This window comes from Panulirus ornatus, chromosome 64, assembly GCF_036320965.1.
Source record: "Panulirus ornatus isolate Po-2019 chromosome 64, ASM3632096v1, whole genome shotgun sequence".
NCBI lineage: Eukaryota > Metazoa > Arthropoda > Malacostraca > Decapoda > Palinuridae > Panulirus > Panulirus ornatus.
This window is the reverse complement of record NC_092287.1, coordinates 20,035,958-20,051,900: the sequence shown is the minus strand read 5'-3', so window position 1 is coordinate 20,051,900 and position 15,943 is coordinate 20,035,958. Positions and strand designations below refer to the sequence as shown.

General features: G+C 41.9%; 1 protein-coding gene across 1 annotated transcript in view; it reads right to left on the bottom strand.

The window, feature by feature from the left end:
* Positions 1-11,213: 11,213 nt before the first annotated feature.
* The window catches only part of LOC139746250 (mitochondrial ribosome-associated GTPase 1), a 73,587-nt gene continuing 68,857 nt past the window's right edge, over positions 11,214-15,943 (bottom strand). The window contains exon 7 of the transcript XR_011712118.1: positions 11,214-12,277. The gene's annotated coding sequence lies outside the window, so the exon portion shown is untranslated. The remainder of the gene's footprint in view (positions 12,278-15,943) is intronic.

The following is a 15,943-nucleotide window of genomic DNA, read 5'->3' as shown; positions in this document are numbered from 1 at the left end:
ATGTGTGCGAGGTAGCACTAGGAAAAGACAACAAAGGCCGCATTCGTTCACACTCAGTCTCTAGCTGTCATGCAATAATGGCCGAAACCACAGCTCCCTTTCCACATCCAGGCCCCACACAACTTTCCATGGTTTACCCCAGACGCTTCACATGCCCTGATTCAATCCACTGACAGCACGTCAACCTTGGTATACCACATCGATCCATTTCACCCTATTCCTTGCCCTCCTTTCACCCTCCTGCATGTTCAGGCCCCGATCACACAAAATCTTCTTCACTCCATCTTTCCACCTCCAATTTGGTCTCCCACTTCTCCTCGTTCCCTCCACCTCCGACACATATATCCTCTTGGTCAATCTTTCCTCACTCATTCTCTCCATGTGCCCAAACTATTTCAAAACACCCTCTTCTGCTCTCTCAACCACGCTCTTTTTATTTCCACACATCTCTCTTACCCTTACATTACTTACTCGATCAAAACACCTCACACCACTCATTGTCCTCAAACATCTCATTTCCAGCACATCCACCCTCCTGCGCACAACTCTATCCATAGCCCACACCTCGCAACCATACAACATTGTTGGAGCCACTATTCCTTCAAACATAGCCATTTTTGTTTTCCGAGATAATGTTCTCGACTTCCACACATTCTTCAAGGCTCCCAGGATTTTTGCCCCCTCCCCCACCCTATGATTCACTTCCGCTTCCTTGGTTCCATCCGCTGCCAGATCCACTCCCAGATATCTAAAACACTTTACTTCCTCCAGTTTTTCTCCATTCAAACTTACCTCCCAATTGACTTGACCCTCAACCCTACTGTACCTAATAACCTTGCTCTTATTCACATTTACTCTTAACTTTCTTCTTTCACACACTTTACCAAACTCAGTCACCAGCTTCTGCAGTTTCTCACATGAATCAGCCACCAGCGCTGTATCATCAGCGAACAACAACTGACTCACTTCCCAAGCTCTCTCATCCACAACAGACTTCATACTTGCCCCTCTTTCCAAAACTCTTGCATTCACCTCCCTAACAACCCCATCCATAAACAAATTAAACAACCATGGAGACATCACACACCCCTGCCGCAAACCTACATTCACTGAGAACCAATCACTTTCCTCTCTTCCTACACGTACACATGCCTTACATCCTCGATAAAAACTTTTCACTGCTTCTAAGAACTTGCCTCCCACACCATATATTCTTAATACCTACCACAGAGCATCTCTATCAACTCTATCATATGCCTTCTCCAGATCCATAAATGTTGAAGAATGTATGTGAGAAATACGTAGAAAAGCAAATGGATTTGTATGTAGCATTTATGGATCTGGAGAAGGCATATGATAGAGTTGATAGAGATGCTCTTTGGAAGGTATTAAGAATATATGGTGTGGGAGGCAAGTTGTTAGAAGCAGTGAAAAGTTTTTATCGAGGATGTAAGGCATGTGTACGTGTAGGAAGAGAGGAAAGTGATTGGTTCTCAGTGAATGTAGGTTTGCGGCAGGGGTGTGTGATGTCTCCATGGTTGTTTAATTTGTTTATGGATGGGGTTGTTAGGGAGGTGAATGCAAGAGTTTTGGAAAGGGGGGCAAGTATGCAGTCTGTTGTGGATGAGAGAGCTTGGGAAGTGAGTCAGTTGTTGTTCGCTGATGATATAGTGCTGGTGGCTGATTCATGTGAGAAACTGCAGAAACTGGTGACTGAGTTTGGTAGAGTGTGTGAATGAAGAAAGTTGAGAGTAGATGTGAATAAGAGCAAGGTTATTAGGTACAGTAGGGTTGAGGGTCAAGTCAGTTGGGAGGTAAGTTTGAATGGAGAAAAACTGGAGGAAGTGAAGTGTTTTAGATAACTGGGAGTGGATTTGGCAGGAGATGGAACCATGGAAGTGGAAGTGAGTCATAGGGTGGGGAAGGGGGGCAAAAATTCTGGGAGCGTTGAAGAATGTGTGGAAGTCGAGAACATTATCTCAGAAAGCAAAAATGGCTATGTTTGAAGGAATAGTGGTTCCAACAATGCTGTATGGTTGCAAGATGTGGGCTATGTATAGAGCTGTGCGCAGGAGGGTGGATGTGCTGGAAATGAGATGTTTCAGGACAATATGTGGTGTGAGGTGGTTTGATCGAGTAAGTAATAATAGGGTAAGAGAGATGTGCAGTAATAAAAAGAGTTTGGTTGAGAGAGCAGAAGAGGGTGTTTTGAAATGGTTTGGTTACATGGAGAGAATGAGTGAGAGGTTGACAAAGAGGATATATGTGTCAGAGGTGGAGGGAACGAGGAGAAGTGGGAGACGGAATTGGAGGTGGAAGGATGGAGTGATAAAGATTTTGAGTGATCAGGGGCCTGAACATGCAGGAGGGTGAAAGGCGTGCAAGGAATAGAGTGAATTGGAACTATGTGGTATACCAGGGTCGATGTGCTGTCAATGGATTGAACCAGGGCATGTGAAGCGTCTGGTGTAAACCATGGAAAGTTCTGTGGGAACTAGATGTGGGAAGGGAGCTGTGGTTTCATGCATTATTACATGACAGCTAGAGACTGAGTGTGAATGAATGTGGCCTTTATTGTCTTTTCCTAGCGCTACCTCGCACACATGAGGGGGAAGGGGATTGTCATTTCATGAGTGGTGGGGTGGCGATGGGAATTAATAAGGGCAGACAGTATGAATTATGCACATGTGTATATATGTATATGTCTGTGTGTGTATATATATGTATACTTTGAGATGTATAGGTATGTATATTTGCGTGTATGGACGTGTATGTATATACATGTGTATGTGGGTGGGTTGGGCCATTCTTTCGTCTGTTTCCTTGCGCTACCTCGCTAACGCGGGAGACAGCAACAAAGCAAAATGAATAAAGCAAAGAAATAAAATGTTTTGGCTCTGAGTGAAACGAAGCTCAAGGGTAAAGGGGAAGAGTGGTTCGGGAATGTCTTGGGAGTAAAGTCAGGGGTTAGTGAGAGGACAAGAGCAAGTGAAGGACTAGGACTACTACTGAAACAGTTGTGGGAGTATGTGATAGAATGTTAGAAAGTAAATTCTAGGTTGATATGGGTAAAACTGAAAGTTGATGGAGAGAGATGGGTGATTATTGGTGCATGTACACCTGGGCATGAGAAGAATGATCATGAGAGGCAAGTGTTTCGGCAGCAGCTGAATGAGTGTGTTAGTGGTTTTGATGCACAAGACTGGGTTATAGTGATGGGTGATTTGAATACAAAGGTGAGTAATGTGGCAGTTGAGGGAATAATTGGTATACATGGGGTGTTCAGTGTTGTAAATGGAAATGGTGAAGAGCTTGTAGATTTATGTGCTGAAAAAGGACTGGTGATTGGGAATACCTGGTTTAAAAAGCGAGATATACATAAGTATATGTATGTAAGAAGGAGAGATGGCCAGAGAGCATAATTGGATTATGTGTTAATTGATAGGCACGTGAAAGAGAGACTTTTGGATGTTAATGTGCTGAGAGGTGCAACTGGAGGGATGTCTGATCATTATCATGTGGAGGCGAAGGTAAAGATTTGTAGAGGTTTTCAGAAAAGAAGAGAGAATGTTGGGGTGAAGACAGTGGTGAGAGTAAGTGAGCTTGGGAAGGAGACTTGTGTGAGGAAGTACCAGGAGAGACTGAGTTCAGAATGGAAAAAGGTGAGAACAAAGGTGGTAAGGGGAGTGGGGGAGGAATGGGATGTATTTAGGGAAGCAGTGATGGCTTACGCAAAAGATGCTTGTGGCATGAGAAGCGTGGAAGGTGGGCAGATTAGAAAGGGTAGTGAGTGGATGGATGCAGAAATAAGATTATTAGTGAAAGAGAAGAGAGAGGCATTTGGATGATTTTTGCAGGGAAATAATGCAAATGACTAGGAGATGTATAAAAGAAAGAGGCAGGAGGTCAAGAGAAAGGTGCAAGAGGTGAAGAAAAAGAGGGCAAATGAGAGTTGGGGTAAGAATCATTAAATTTTAGGGAGAATATGAGTTAAGACTCCTATAGAATTAATTAGTCAAGTATAAATATCCAAATTGAAGCCACTGATGGTGATTTTGATTATAGGAGCTTGGAATTTAAATATAAAAATACTGATTCCAGCTTGGGTTGTTGGAAACAAGTGTAGATATTCAGAGATTTCATGAGTGTTCTGATTCCAGTGATAGGAAGGTTTGGATTCTTAACATGGCTCTGTAACTCATGTGATGCATTCCGTTGTAGGCATTGTGCTTGCAGCACACAAGAGCCTTAATTTCAAATAAATGTGTTGTCCAGAATAGATGCTTCAGTTGTCAAGGGTTCTCTTTTCAGCTGTTGTTCACCTCCATCATGGACTCCTAGATTCAAGCTTAGCTGTCGTTCTTCCCATCTGTTATATACAGATAACCAACGCAGGAAATGAGTTGCAAACGTGGTTGCCCAAGTTTAGCCTACTTGCTTTGTTTCCAATGTGGATTTCTGAGGTTTTTGCTCAGGTTCATGTAGCGTTGGCCATAGGTAGTACGCCGTGCTCAGGGGCTATACCAGTCCTGCCCAAGGGTCATTCCATGGTGCCCAGGGGGTCAGTATTGTCCAGGTATGCTGCTGTCATCCCACTCCACTAATAGCCTCTCATATGAACTCGTTAAACGTGCATGCAATATCCGAGTTCCAGTTGTGACAGCATCTTCGTTCTCTATAAATTTTTTTCACCGTGTTCAGAAAACCAATCTCAGCATACATTTTTATTTATATATTTATTTTGCTTTGTCGCTGTCTCCCGTGTTTGCGAGGTAGCGCAAGGAAACAGACGAAAGAAATGGCCCAACCCACCCCCATACACATGTATATACATACACGTCCACACACGTAAATATACATACCCATACATCTCATTGTACACATATATATACACACAGACACATGCATATATACAGATGCACACAATTCACAGTCTGCCTTTATTCATTCCCATCGCCACCTTGCCACACATGGAATAACATCCCCCTCCCCCCTCATGTGTGCGAGGTAGCGCTAGGAAAGGACAACAAAGGCCCCATTCGTTCACACTCAGTCTCTAGCTGTCATGCAATAATGCCCAAAACCACAGCTCCCTTTCCACATCCAGGCCCCACAGAACTTTTCATGTTTTACCCCAGACGCTTCACATGCCCTGATTCAGTCCATTGACAGCACGTCGACCCCGGTATACCACATTGATCCAATTCACTCTATTCCTTGCCTGCCTTTCACCCTCCTGCATGTTCAGGCCCCGATCACTCAAAATCTTTTTCACTCCATCTTTCCACCTCCAATTTGGTCTCCCACTTCTCCTCATTCCCTCCACCTCCGACACATATATCCTCTTGGTCAATCTTTCCTCACTCATTCTCTCCATGTGCCCAAACCATTTCAAAACACCCTCTTCTGCACTCTCAACCACGCTCTTTTTATTTCCACACATCTCTCTTACCCTTACATTACTTACTCGATCAAGCCACCTCACACCACATATCGTCCTCAAACATCTCATTTCCAGCACATCCACCCTCCTGCGCACAACTCTATCCATGGCCCATGCCTCGCAACCATACAACATTGTTGGAACCACTATTCCTTCAAACATACCCATTTTTGCTTTCCGAGATAATGTTCTCGACTTCCACAAATTCTTCAAGGCTCCCAGGATTTTCGCCCCCTCCCCCAACCTATGATTCACTTCCGCTTCCATGGTTCCATCCGCTGCCAGACCCACCCCCAGATATCTAAAACACTTTACTTCCTCCAGTTTTCTCCATTCAAACTTACCTCCCAATTGACTTGACCCTCAACCCTACTGTACCTAATAACCTTGCTCTTATTCACATTTACTCTTAACTGTCTTCTTCACACACTTTACCAAACTCAGTCACCAGCTTCTGCAGTGTCTCACATGAATCAGCCACCAGCGCTGTATCATCAGCAAACAACAACTGACTCACTTCCCAAGCTCTCTCATCCCCAACAGACTGCATACTTGCCCCTCTTTCCAAAACTCTTGCATTCACCTGCCTAACAACCCCATTCATAAACAAATTAAACAACCATGGAGACATCACACACCCCTGCCACAAACCTACATTCACTGAGAAATAATCACTTTTCTCTCTTCCTACACGTACACATGCCTTACATCCTCGATAAAAGCTTTTCACTGCTTCTAACAACTTGCCTCCCACACCATATATTCTTAGTACCTTCCACAGAGCATCTCTATCAACTCTATCATATGTCTTCTCCAGATCCATAAATGCTACATACAAATCCATTTGCTTTTCTAAGTATTTCTCACATACATTCTTCAAAGCAAACACCTGATCCACACATCCTCTACCACTTGTGAAACCACACTGCTCTTCCCCAATCTGATGCTCTGTACATGCATTCACCCTCTCATTCAATACCCTCCCACATAATTTACCAGGAACACTCAACAAACTTATACCTCTGTAATTTGAGCACTCACTCTTATCCCCTTTGCCTTTGTACAATGGCACTATGCACGCATTCCGCCAATCCTCAGGCACCTCACCATGAATCATACATACATTAAATAACCTTACCAACCAGTCAACAATACAGTCACCCCCTTTTTTAATAAATTCCACTGCAATACCATCCAAACCTGCTGCCTTGCCGGCTTTCATCTTCTGCAAAGCTTTTACTACCTGTTCTCTGTTTACCAAATCATTTTCCCTAACCCTCTCACTTTGCACACTACCTCGACCAAAACACCCTATATCTGCCACTCTATCATCAAACACATTCAACAAACCTTCAAAATACTCACTCCATCTCCTTCTCACATCACCACTACTTGTTATCACCTCCCCATTAGCCCCCTTCACTGAAGTTCCCGTTTGCTTTCTTGTCTTACGCACTTTATTTCCCTCCTTCCAGATATTTTTATTCTCCCTAAAATTTAACGATATTCTCTCACCCCAAATCTCATTTGCCCTCTTTTTCACCTCTTGCACCTTTCTCTTTCTTTTATACATCTCCCACTCATTTGCATTTTTTCCCTGCAAAAATCGTCCAAATGCCTCTCTCTTCTCTTTCACTAATAATCTTACTTCTTCATCCCACCACTCACTACCCTTTCTAATCAACCCACCTCCCACGCTTCTCATGCCACAAGCATCTTTTGTGCAAGCCATCACTGCTTCCCTAAATACATCCCATTCCTCCCCCACTCCCCTTACCTCCTTTGTTCTCACCTTTTTCCATTCTGTACTCAGTCTCTCCTGGTACTTCCTCACACAAGTCTCCTTCCCAAGCTCACTTACTCTCACCACCCTCTTCATCCCAACATTCTCTCTTCTTTTCTGAAAACCCATACAAATCTTCACCTTCGCCTCCAGTTGCACTTCTCAGCACATTAACATCCAAAAGTCTCTCTTTCGCGCGCCTGTCAATTAACACGTAATCCAATAACGCTCTCTGGCCATCTCTCCTACTTACATATGTATACTTATGTATATCTCAGTATACATACTTCATAATAATGCTAGTATATTGTTGTTTAAAGATAAATGTAGACAAATTCTTTTGTTGATAGAAGTTAAACAAAAAATAATCTTGATTATTCAGATTTCTTTCTGGTTTACCGTAGTTTTCTATGGTCTTAAAACTGGTGATGGTTTATGCAGTATTGTTATTAAAGTTGTGCATCGATTTCTTGATCATACCTGGGTTGTTTAGTCCAACTGTTGATGGCAGATAGTTAAGTACTGTTAACTACCATTGGAGGCGTCAAAGGTCACTTGTATATTGCATAAGTCGAAATGTTGTAGACAATTGAAGCTTTGTCCCAGAGGACTGATGCTTGAAAAGCTGCATAATGAAGAGTTTGTCGTTGTGCTTTTATTTTAGATGAAAGAGATAGGCAGACAAGACATAGGGGACCAAACAGACAGAAATGAGGAACTACATAGACAGACGTTAAGGACCATACACACACACGAGAGAGAGACTCTATGTAACACTGAAATGATGATGGCAAGAGAAAGATGTTGGTTGGTATAAAAACAAACATAGACTCTGAGAAGGAGAGAAACAAAGACTGAAAATAATCTGACAAGGACACAAGACTGGAACATGGCTATGGACTAACAATGATGGGAAGAATTTAATGTGAAGAATGAAAGGATAAATTAATGGATTCTAATAAAGATAAATGAAGAACACAAAAATAAAGGTAAAACGAAGCCAAGGACAAACACTCGTCAGAAGAAAGAAGTGAACATTAAAAACATGACAGACATTAACGAATAAGGACACAGTAAAATATGCTGAAAAACAAAGATTTAAGACAATGAGGCAGACAGTGGGTCACATGCAAGGAACTGTGAAGAATAAATGAAAAGACAGAAATGGCTATTGTTTGCTGCCATTTGATTCAATGCAGGTGGCCCAACTGATCCTGCACACGAGTGGCTTAGGAGAGATATAATTCTCTTCGTAAAGTTGGTTACGTGAAGGGGCAAAGTCATTGTGGATGATGTGTGAAAACAAAATGATGGGCAAAGTCATTTTGAATTTGTAAGTGGTGTGAAAAAAAGCTATGTTGGAAAGTCATAGAGGAAAATTATGAAAAAAGATTTAGGGGAAAGCTGTTGAAAAAGGTATTTTGGTTAGAAATTAACTTTGGGAAATGTGAAAAAATGTATATATTCCTAAACATTATCATGAAATCTGTGAACAAAAAAGTTGTATAGTATACTGTGTCTTGGATATGTAGAAGTTAAGCTGTGTGGAGTACATTCATTGGGGGAAATATGGGAGAAAGCTGTCCTAGGTACATATATTTATTTATTTATTTTGCTTTGTCGCTGTCTCCCGCGTTAGCGAGGTAGCGCAAGGAAACAGACGAAAGAATGGCCCAACCCATCCACATACACATGTATATACATACACGTCCACACACGCAAGTATACATACCTATATATCTCAATGTATACATATATATACACATACAGACGTATACATATATACACATGTACATAATTCATACTGTCTGCCTTTGTTCATTCCCATCGCCACCTCGCCACACATGGAATTACAACCCCCTCCCCCCTCATGTGTGCGAGGTAGTGCTAGGAAAAGACAACAAAGGCCCCATTCGTTCACACTCAGTCTCTAGCTGTCATGTAATAATGGACCGAAATCACAGCTCCCTTTCCACATCCAGGCCCTACAGAACTTTCCATGGTTTACCTCAGACACTTCACATGCCCTGGTTCAATCCACTGACAGCACGTCAACTCTGGTATACCACATCATTCCAATTCACTCTATTCCGTGCACGCCTTTCACCCTCCTGCATGTTCAGGCCCCGATCACTCAAAATCTTTTTCACTCCATCTTTCCACCTCCAATTTGGTCTCCCACTTCTCGTTCCCTCCACCTCTGACACATATATCCTCTTGGTCAATCTTTCCTCACTCATTCTCTCCATGTGTCCAGACCATTTCAAAACACCCTCTTCTGCTCTCTCAACCACACTCTTTTTATTACCACACATCTCTCTTACCCTATTATTACTTACTCGATCAAACCACTTCACACCACATATTGTCCTCAAACATCTCATTTCCAGAACATCCCTCCTGCACACAACTCACCATAGCCATGCCTCGCAACCATACAAATGTTGGAACCACTATTCCTTCAAAATACCCATTTGATTTTCGAGTAATGGGTACATATATTGAGGGGTAGGGAAGAATAATTCATGCAAGCTTGCAGTGTATAGAAAGGCGATAGAGGGGACAGGAGGGGGCAGAAGCCTCCTCCTTGGTAATTTTGGATTTTTAAAAGGGAAAAGAAGAGGAGTGAGTACAAGGGCGGAGATGTGCGTGATATCGCTCCGAAGAGCTCGTTGGGGTGTCTAAATTGTTTGGAGCGACAATAAAAAAGGAGAGTAGGTGAGTAATATGAGGAAAGAACGGATGTTTGGCTCTTAGTGGGGAATGAGTCAATGTGGTGGTAAAGGATGGGAAGAGTTTTGTTTAGGATGTTGTTGTGGTTGAGTAAAGTCATAGGTTTTGCGAGTGGAAAGAGGTGGGAAAGTTTGGTAACGAGAGAGTAAGTTGCAGAATGGAAGCGTTTATGTTGAGTGTTAAGGGATGTATGTTGAGTGAAGTTTATTATATATTTCTGTGTGAGAAGGATTTATCATTGACAGTTGAGTGTTTGTATTGTAATCTGTTTGAGATTTGAAGTCTACATTAATTATGAAGTGTATATTTTGAAGAGTTGTATTAGTTTTTTTATTTAGGCTGAGATTGTGTTAAGTATGTGGGAGTTAATATTTTGTGTAGATGTAGGTGATAGAAGATGTAAGCAGAAGTGGTGAAATTTTAGATTGGTTAATATGGTTGTGAAGAAAATTTAGAAAGATGGGGATTTGTTGGATCAGTGGTGACATGTGAGATGGAGTGGGTGAGTTTGGTCAATGCACTTGGCATAGAAGAAAGATTGAGAAGCATGTGTTTTAGGAGCAGTGAATGAGTGTGTAGTGGTTTGATGCCAAATCGGGTTGAGTGAATGGGTGATTGCAGGGATGGAAAACTGGAAGCGGAAGTGGATTATAGGGTGGGGGAGTGGGGCGAAGCTTGGAGGTTTGAAAATGTGTGGAAGTCGAAAATATTTGGGAGAAGCAAAATGGGTATGTTGAAGGAAAGTGGCCAACAATGTTGTATGGTGTGGCAGCATGGTTATGGTTAGAGGTGTGGGCACAGGAGGTGATGTGCTGGAGTGAGATGTTTGGAAAATAATGTGTGTTTAGATATCTGGAAGTGGATTTGGCAGCGGAAGTGAATCATATTGTGGGGGAGGGGGCGAAAATTCTGGGAACCTTGAAGAGTGTGTGGAAGTCGAGAACATTATCTCGGAAAGCAAAAATGGCTATGTTTGAAGGAATAGTGGTTCCAACAATGTTGTATGGTTGCGAGGCATGGGCTATGGATAGAGTTGTGTGCAGGAGGGTGGATGTGCTGGGAATGAGATGTTTGAGGACAATATGTGGTGTGAGGTGGTTTGATCGAGTAAGTAATAATAGGGTAAGAGCGATGTGTGGTAATAAAAAGAGTGTGGTTGAGAGAGCAGAAGAGGGTGTTTTGAAATGGTTTGGTCACATGGAGAGAATGAGTGAGGAAAGATTGACAAAGAGGATATATGTGTTAGAGGTGGAGGAAACGAGGTGAAGTGGGAGACCAAATTGGAGGTGGAAAGATGGAGTGAAAAAGATTTTGAGTGATCGGGGCCTGAACATGGAGGAGGGTGAAAGGCATGCAAGGAATAGAGTGAGTGGGAACGATGTGGTATACTGGGGTCGACGTGCTGTCAATGGATTGAACCAGAGCATGTGAAGCGTCTGGGGTAAACCATGGAAAGTTCTGTGGGGCCTGGAGTGAACGAATGGGGCCTTTGTTGTCTTTTCCTAGCAATAACTCGCACACGAGGAGGGAGGGGGTTGTTATTTCATGTGTGGCGAGGTGGCGATGGGAATGAATAAAGGCAGACAGTATGAATTATGTACATGTGTATGTATGTATGAATACATTTGTATATTTGCAAGTGTGGACGTGTATGTGCATACATATGCATGTGGGTGGGTTAAGCCATTCTTTCGTCTGTTTTCTTGCACTACCTTGCTAACGTGGTAGACAGTGACAAAGCAAAATAAATATGAAGATGTATATGATTTTAAGGGGGATATAGAAACCATTATACACAGAGAAATATTTTGAAGATTTATATATAATTGTAAGGTCAGGAGGAGCTGTAAGATAATAGCAGGCATCATATCAGATAATATTGACCATGATGATGGTTCAGTCAGGTGTAAGGTTGTAGGACAGTCATTATTGTCCACTTAGGGGGCAGCACTGGGATAATTATTGGGGTTGATGAGTTTTGATAGGAGAGGCAGTTAAATAGCTTGCATTATGGTGCCATCAAGAGCAGATAGGATAGGATTAGGTACTGTATATTTGAACAGGAGCCACAATACATTGTTATGACAAAACATTCGGATTTGCTCGAAAAATAAAGGTACTGCAGATAATACCATTAGGGTGCCACTATGCATTTGGTTAAGAAGTTTTAAACGATATTCACTATGCACAAAAATATGTCTTGTGAGGGTTTCAAGATTCTTTTATTTTGGGGTGTTGCTACATATATTGCTACAATCCCAACTGTCTTCATCTACAGTGGATCTCAACACTAGGCCACTTAGACACCAGAGTAGCATCTGTAACAAAAAAAAAAATTTAGACTTTAGTAATTAGGTCAGGATCACAAAGTATGTTTTAAACAATCAGCAAACTATATTGAAAACAAAAAATCCAAATACAAGATAGACACAATGGAGAACTTGCCATCAAAGTACTTATTCTAATTTATGAAATTTACAATGTAAATACTGCTATTCATTTACAAATTAATATCTATACCTTTGTCCTACGATTTAATCATTAATCAAAAACTGACGACAAATAAGATCCTAATTTATTCAAGATGAAAGTGCACACATTCAGATTCCTATTGTGCAACAAAGTGAATGAATCTACATTCCAGCTCCTAATATTATTATACTAACAGTACTTCTCTATACAAATAAGTAATAATTTCTACAAGATGTCAATGACAAAAGAATGCAATGTACTCCATATGATTTACACCATTCCCCAAATTTATATTATGTAATGGCATACTAAGGGACAATGCAAAAACTTTTTGGTAAAAATGACAAAATTCCTGTCCCCAAAAAAGCCACTAGTCACCCCTAAAGTTAATTCATGACCAGAGGGCATGTAGGAAAATGAATCTGCAACAGGATTATCTTTCCCCTCTTACATGCTGGATGACCAAGTCAAATATTATAACATGACTCTAACAGATTAATCTCTCAGGAACATTCTTCATATTGTACAAAAAATAAAGGATTATGACAAAAACTAAAACTGATTTTCCTAGCCCCTTTTAAGTAAACATGAGTTTTGTAAACTCAAAATCAAAGTGAAGAGTTTCTCAACAGTATGAATGGTACAGAATCTATGAGGAAAATCAGGTTGTTGATTCTATCAAATCATTCTTCATTTCTTTGGACTTACTAAATAAAGATGTTTAATTGGAGAAACATTTTGTACCCCTACATCATGAACTACAACATTCAATCCTCTTGACGCATCAGATGTGTGGATCAGGTGTTTGCTTTGAAGAATGTATGTGAGAAATACTTAGAAAAGCAAATGGATTTGTATGTAGCATTTATGGATCTGGAGAAGGCATATGATAGAGATGCTCTGTGGAAGGTATTAAGAATATATGGTGTGGGAGGCAAGTTGTTAGAAGCAGTGAAAAGTTTTTATCGAGGATGTAAGTCATGTGTACGTGTAGGAAGAGAGGAAAGTGATTGGTTCTCAGTAAATGTAGGTTTGCGGCAGGGGTGTGTGATGTCTCCATGGTTGTTTAATTTGTTTATGGATGGGGTTGTTAGGGAGGTGAATGCAAGAGTTTTGGAAAGAGGGGCAAGTATGAAGTCTGTTGGGATGAGAGAGCTTGGGAAGTGAGTCAGTTGTTGTTCGCTGATGATACAGTGCTGGTGGCTGATTCATGTGAGAAACTGCAGAAGCTGGTGACTGAGTTTGGTAAAGTGTGTGAAGGAAGAAAGTTAAAGAGTAAATGTGAATAAGAGCAGGGTTATTAGGTACAGTAGGGTTGAGGGTCAAGTCAATTGGGAGGTAAGTTTGAATAGAGAAAAACTGGAGGAAGTGTTTTAGATATCTGGGAGTGGATGGAACTATGAAAGCGGAAGTGAATCATAGGGTGGGGGAGGGGGCGAAAATCCTGGGAGCCTTGAAGAATGTGTGGAAGTCGAGAACATTAACTCGGAAAGCAAAAATGGGTATGTTTGAAGGAATAGTGGTTCCAACAATGTTGTATGGTTGCGAGGTGTGGGCTATGGATAGAGTTGTGTGCAGGAGGTTGGATGTGCTGGAAATGAGATGTTTGAGGACAATATGTGGTGTGAGGTGGTTTGATTGAGTAAGTAATGTAAGGGTAAGAGAGATGTGTGGAAATAAAAAGAGCGTGGTTGAGACAGCAAAAGAGGGTGTTTTGAAATGGTTTGGGCACATGGAGAGAATGAGTGAGGAAAGATTGACAAAAAGGATATATGTGTCAGAGGTGGAGGGAACGAGGAGAAGTGGGAGACCAAATTGGAGGTGGAAAGATGGAGTGAAAAAGATTTTGAGTGATCGGGACCTGAACATGCAGGAGGGTGAAAGGCGGGCAAGGAATAGAGTGAATTGGATCGATGTGGTATACCGGGGTTGATGTGCTGTCAATGGATTGAATCGGGGCATGTGAAGCGTCTGGGGTAAACCATGGAAAGTTCTGTGGGGCCTGGATGTGGAAAGGGAGCTGTGGTTTCGGGCATTATTGCATGACAGTTGGAGACTGAGTATGAACGAGTGGGGCCTTTTGTATTTTCCTGGCGCTGCATCGCGCACATGGGGGGGGGGATGTTATTCCGAGTGTGGTGGGGTGGCGATGGGAGCAAGTAGGGGCGGATGGTGTGAGTTGTGTGGATGTGTATATATGTATGTGTCTGTGTGTGTATATATATGTGTACACTGTGATATGTGGGTGTGTATATTTGCGTGTGTGGATGTGTATGTGTGTGCATGTGTGTGGGGGTGGGTTGGGCCATTTCTTTTGTCTGTTTCCTTGCACTACCTCGCAAACGCAGGAGACAGCGACAAAGCAAAAATAATAATAAAAAAGATTTCCACAATCTCAGGTCTTTGTTCAGTGTCCAAATGGTCAAGCTTACTGTCTAACATAATATTTATTTATATTTTATTTATTTTGCTTTGTCGCTGTCTCCCGCGTTAGCGAGGTAGCACAAGGAAACAGAAGAAAGAAATGGCCCAACCCACCCACATCCACATGTATATAAATACACGTCCACCCACGCAAATATACATACCTATACATCTACATCTCAATGTACACATATATATACACACATAGACATATACATATACACACATGTACATAATTCATACTGTCTGCCTTTATTTATTCCCATCACCACCTCGCCACACATGTAATACCAACCCCCCTCCCCCCCTCAAGTGTGCGAGGTAGCACTAGGAAAAGACAACAAAGGCCCCATTCGTTCACACTCAGTCTCTAGCTGTCATGTAATAATGCACCAAAACCACAGCTCCCTTTCCACATCCAGGCCCTACAGAACTTTCCATGGTTTACCCCAGATGCTTCACATGCCCTGGTTCAATCCATTGACAGCACGTCGACCCCGGTATACCACATCGTTCCAATTCACTCTATTCCTTGCACGCCTTTCACCCTCCTGCATGTTCAGGCCCCCATCATTCAAAATCTTTTTCACTCCATCTTTCCACCTCCAATTTAGTCTCCCACTTCTTGTTCCCTCCACCTCTAACACATATATCCTCATGGTCAATCTTTCCTCACTCATTCTCTCCATGCGACCAAACCATTTCAAAACACCCTCTTCTACTCTCGAAACCATACTCTTTTTATTTCCACACATCTCTCTTACCCTTACATTACTTACTCGATCAAACCACCTCACACCACATATTGTCCTCAAACATCTCATTTCCAGCACATCCACCCTCCTGCACACAACTCTATCCATAGCCCCACCTCACAACCATACAACATTGTTGGAACCACTATTCCTTCAAACATACCCATTTTTGCTTTCCGAGATAATGTTCTCGACTTCCAAATATTTTTCAACGCTCCCAGAATTTTCGCCCCCTCCCCCACCCAATGATTCCTTCCGCTTCCATGGTTCCATCCGCTGCCAGTCCACTCCCAGATATCTAAAACACTTTACTTCCTCCAGTTTTTCTCCATT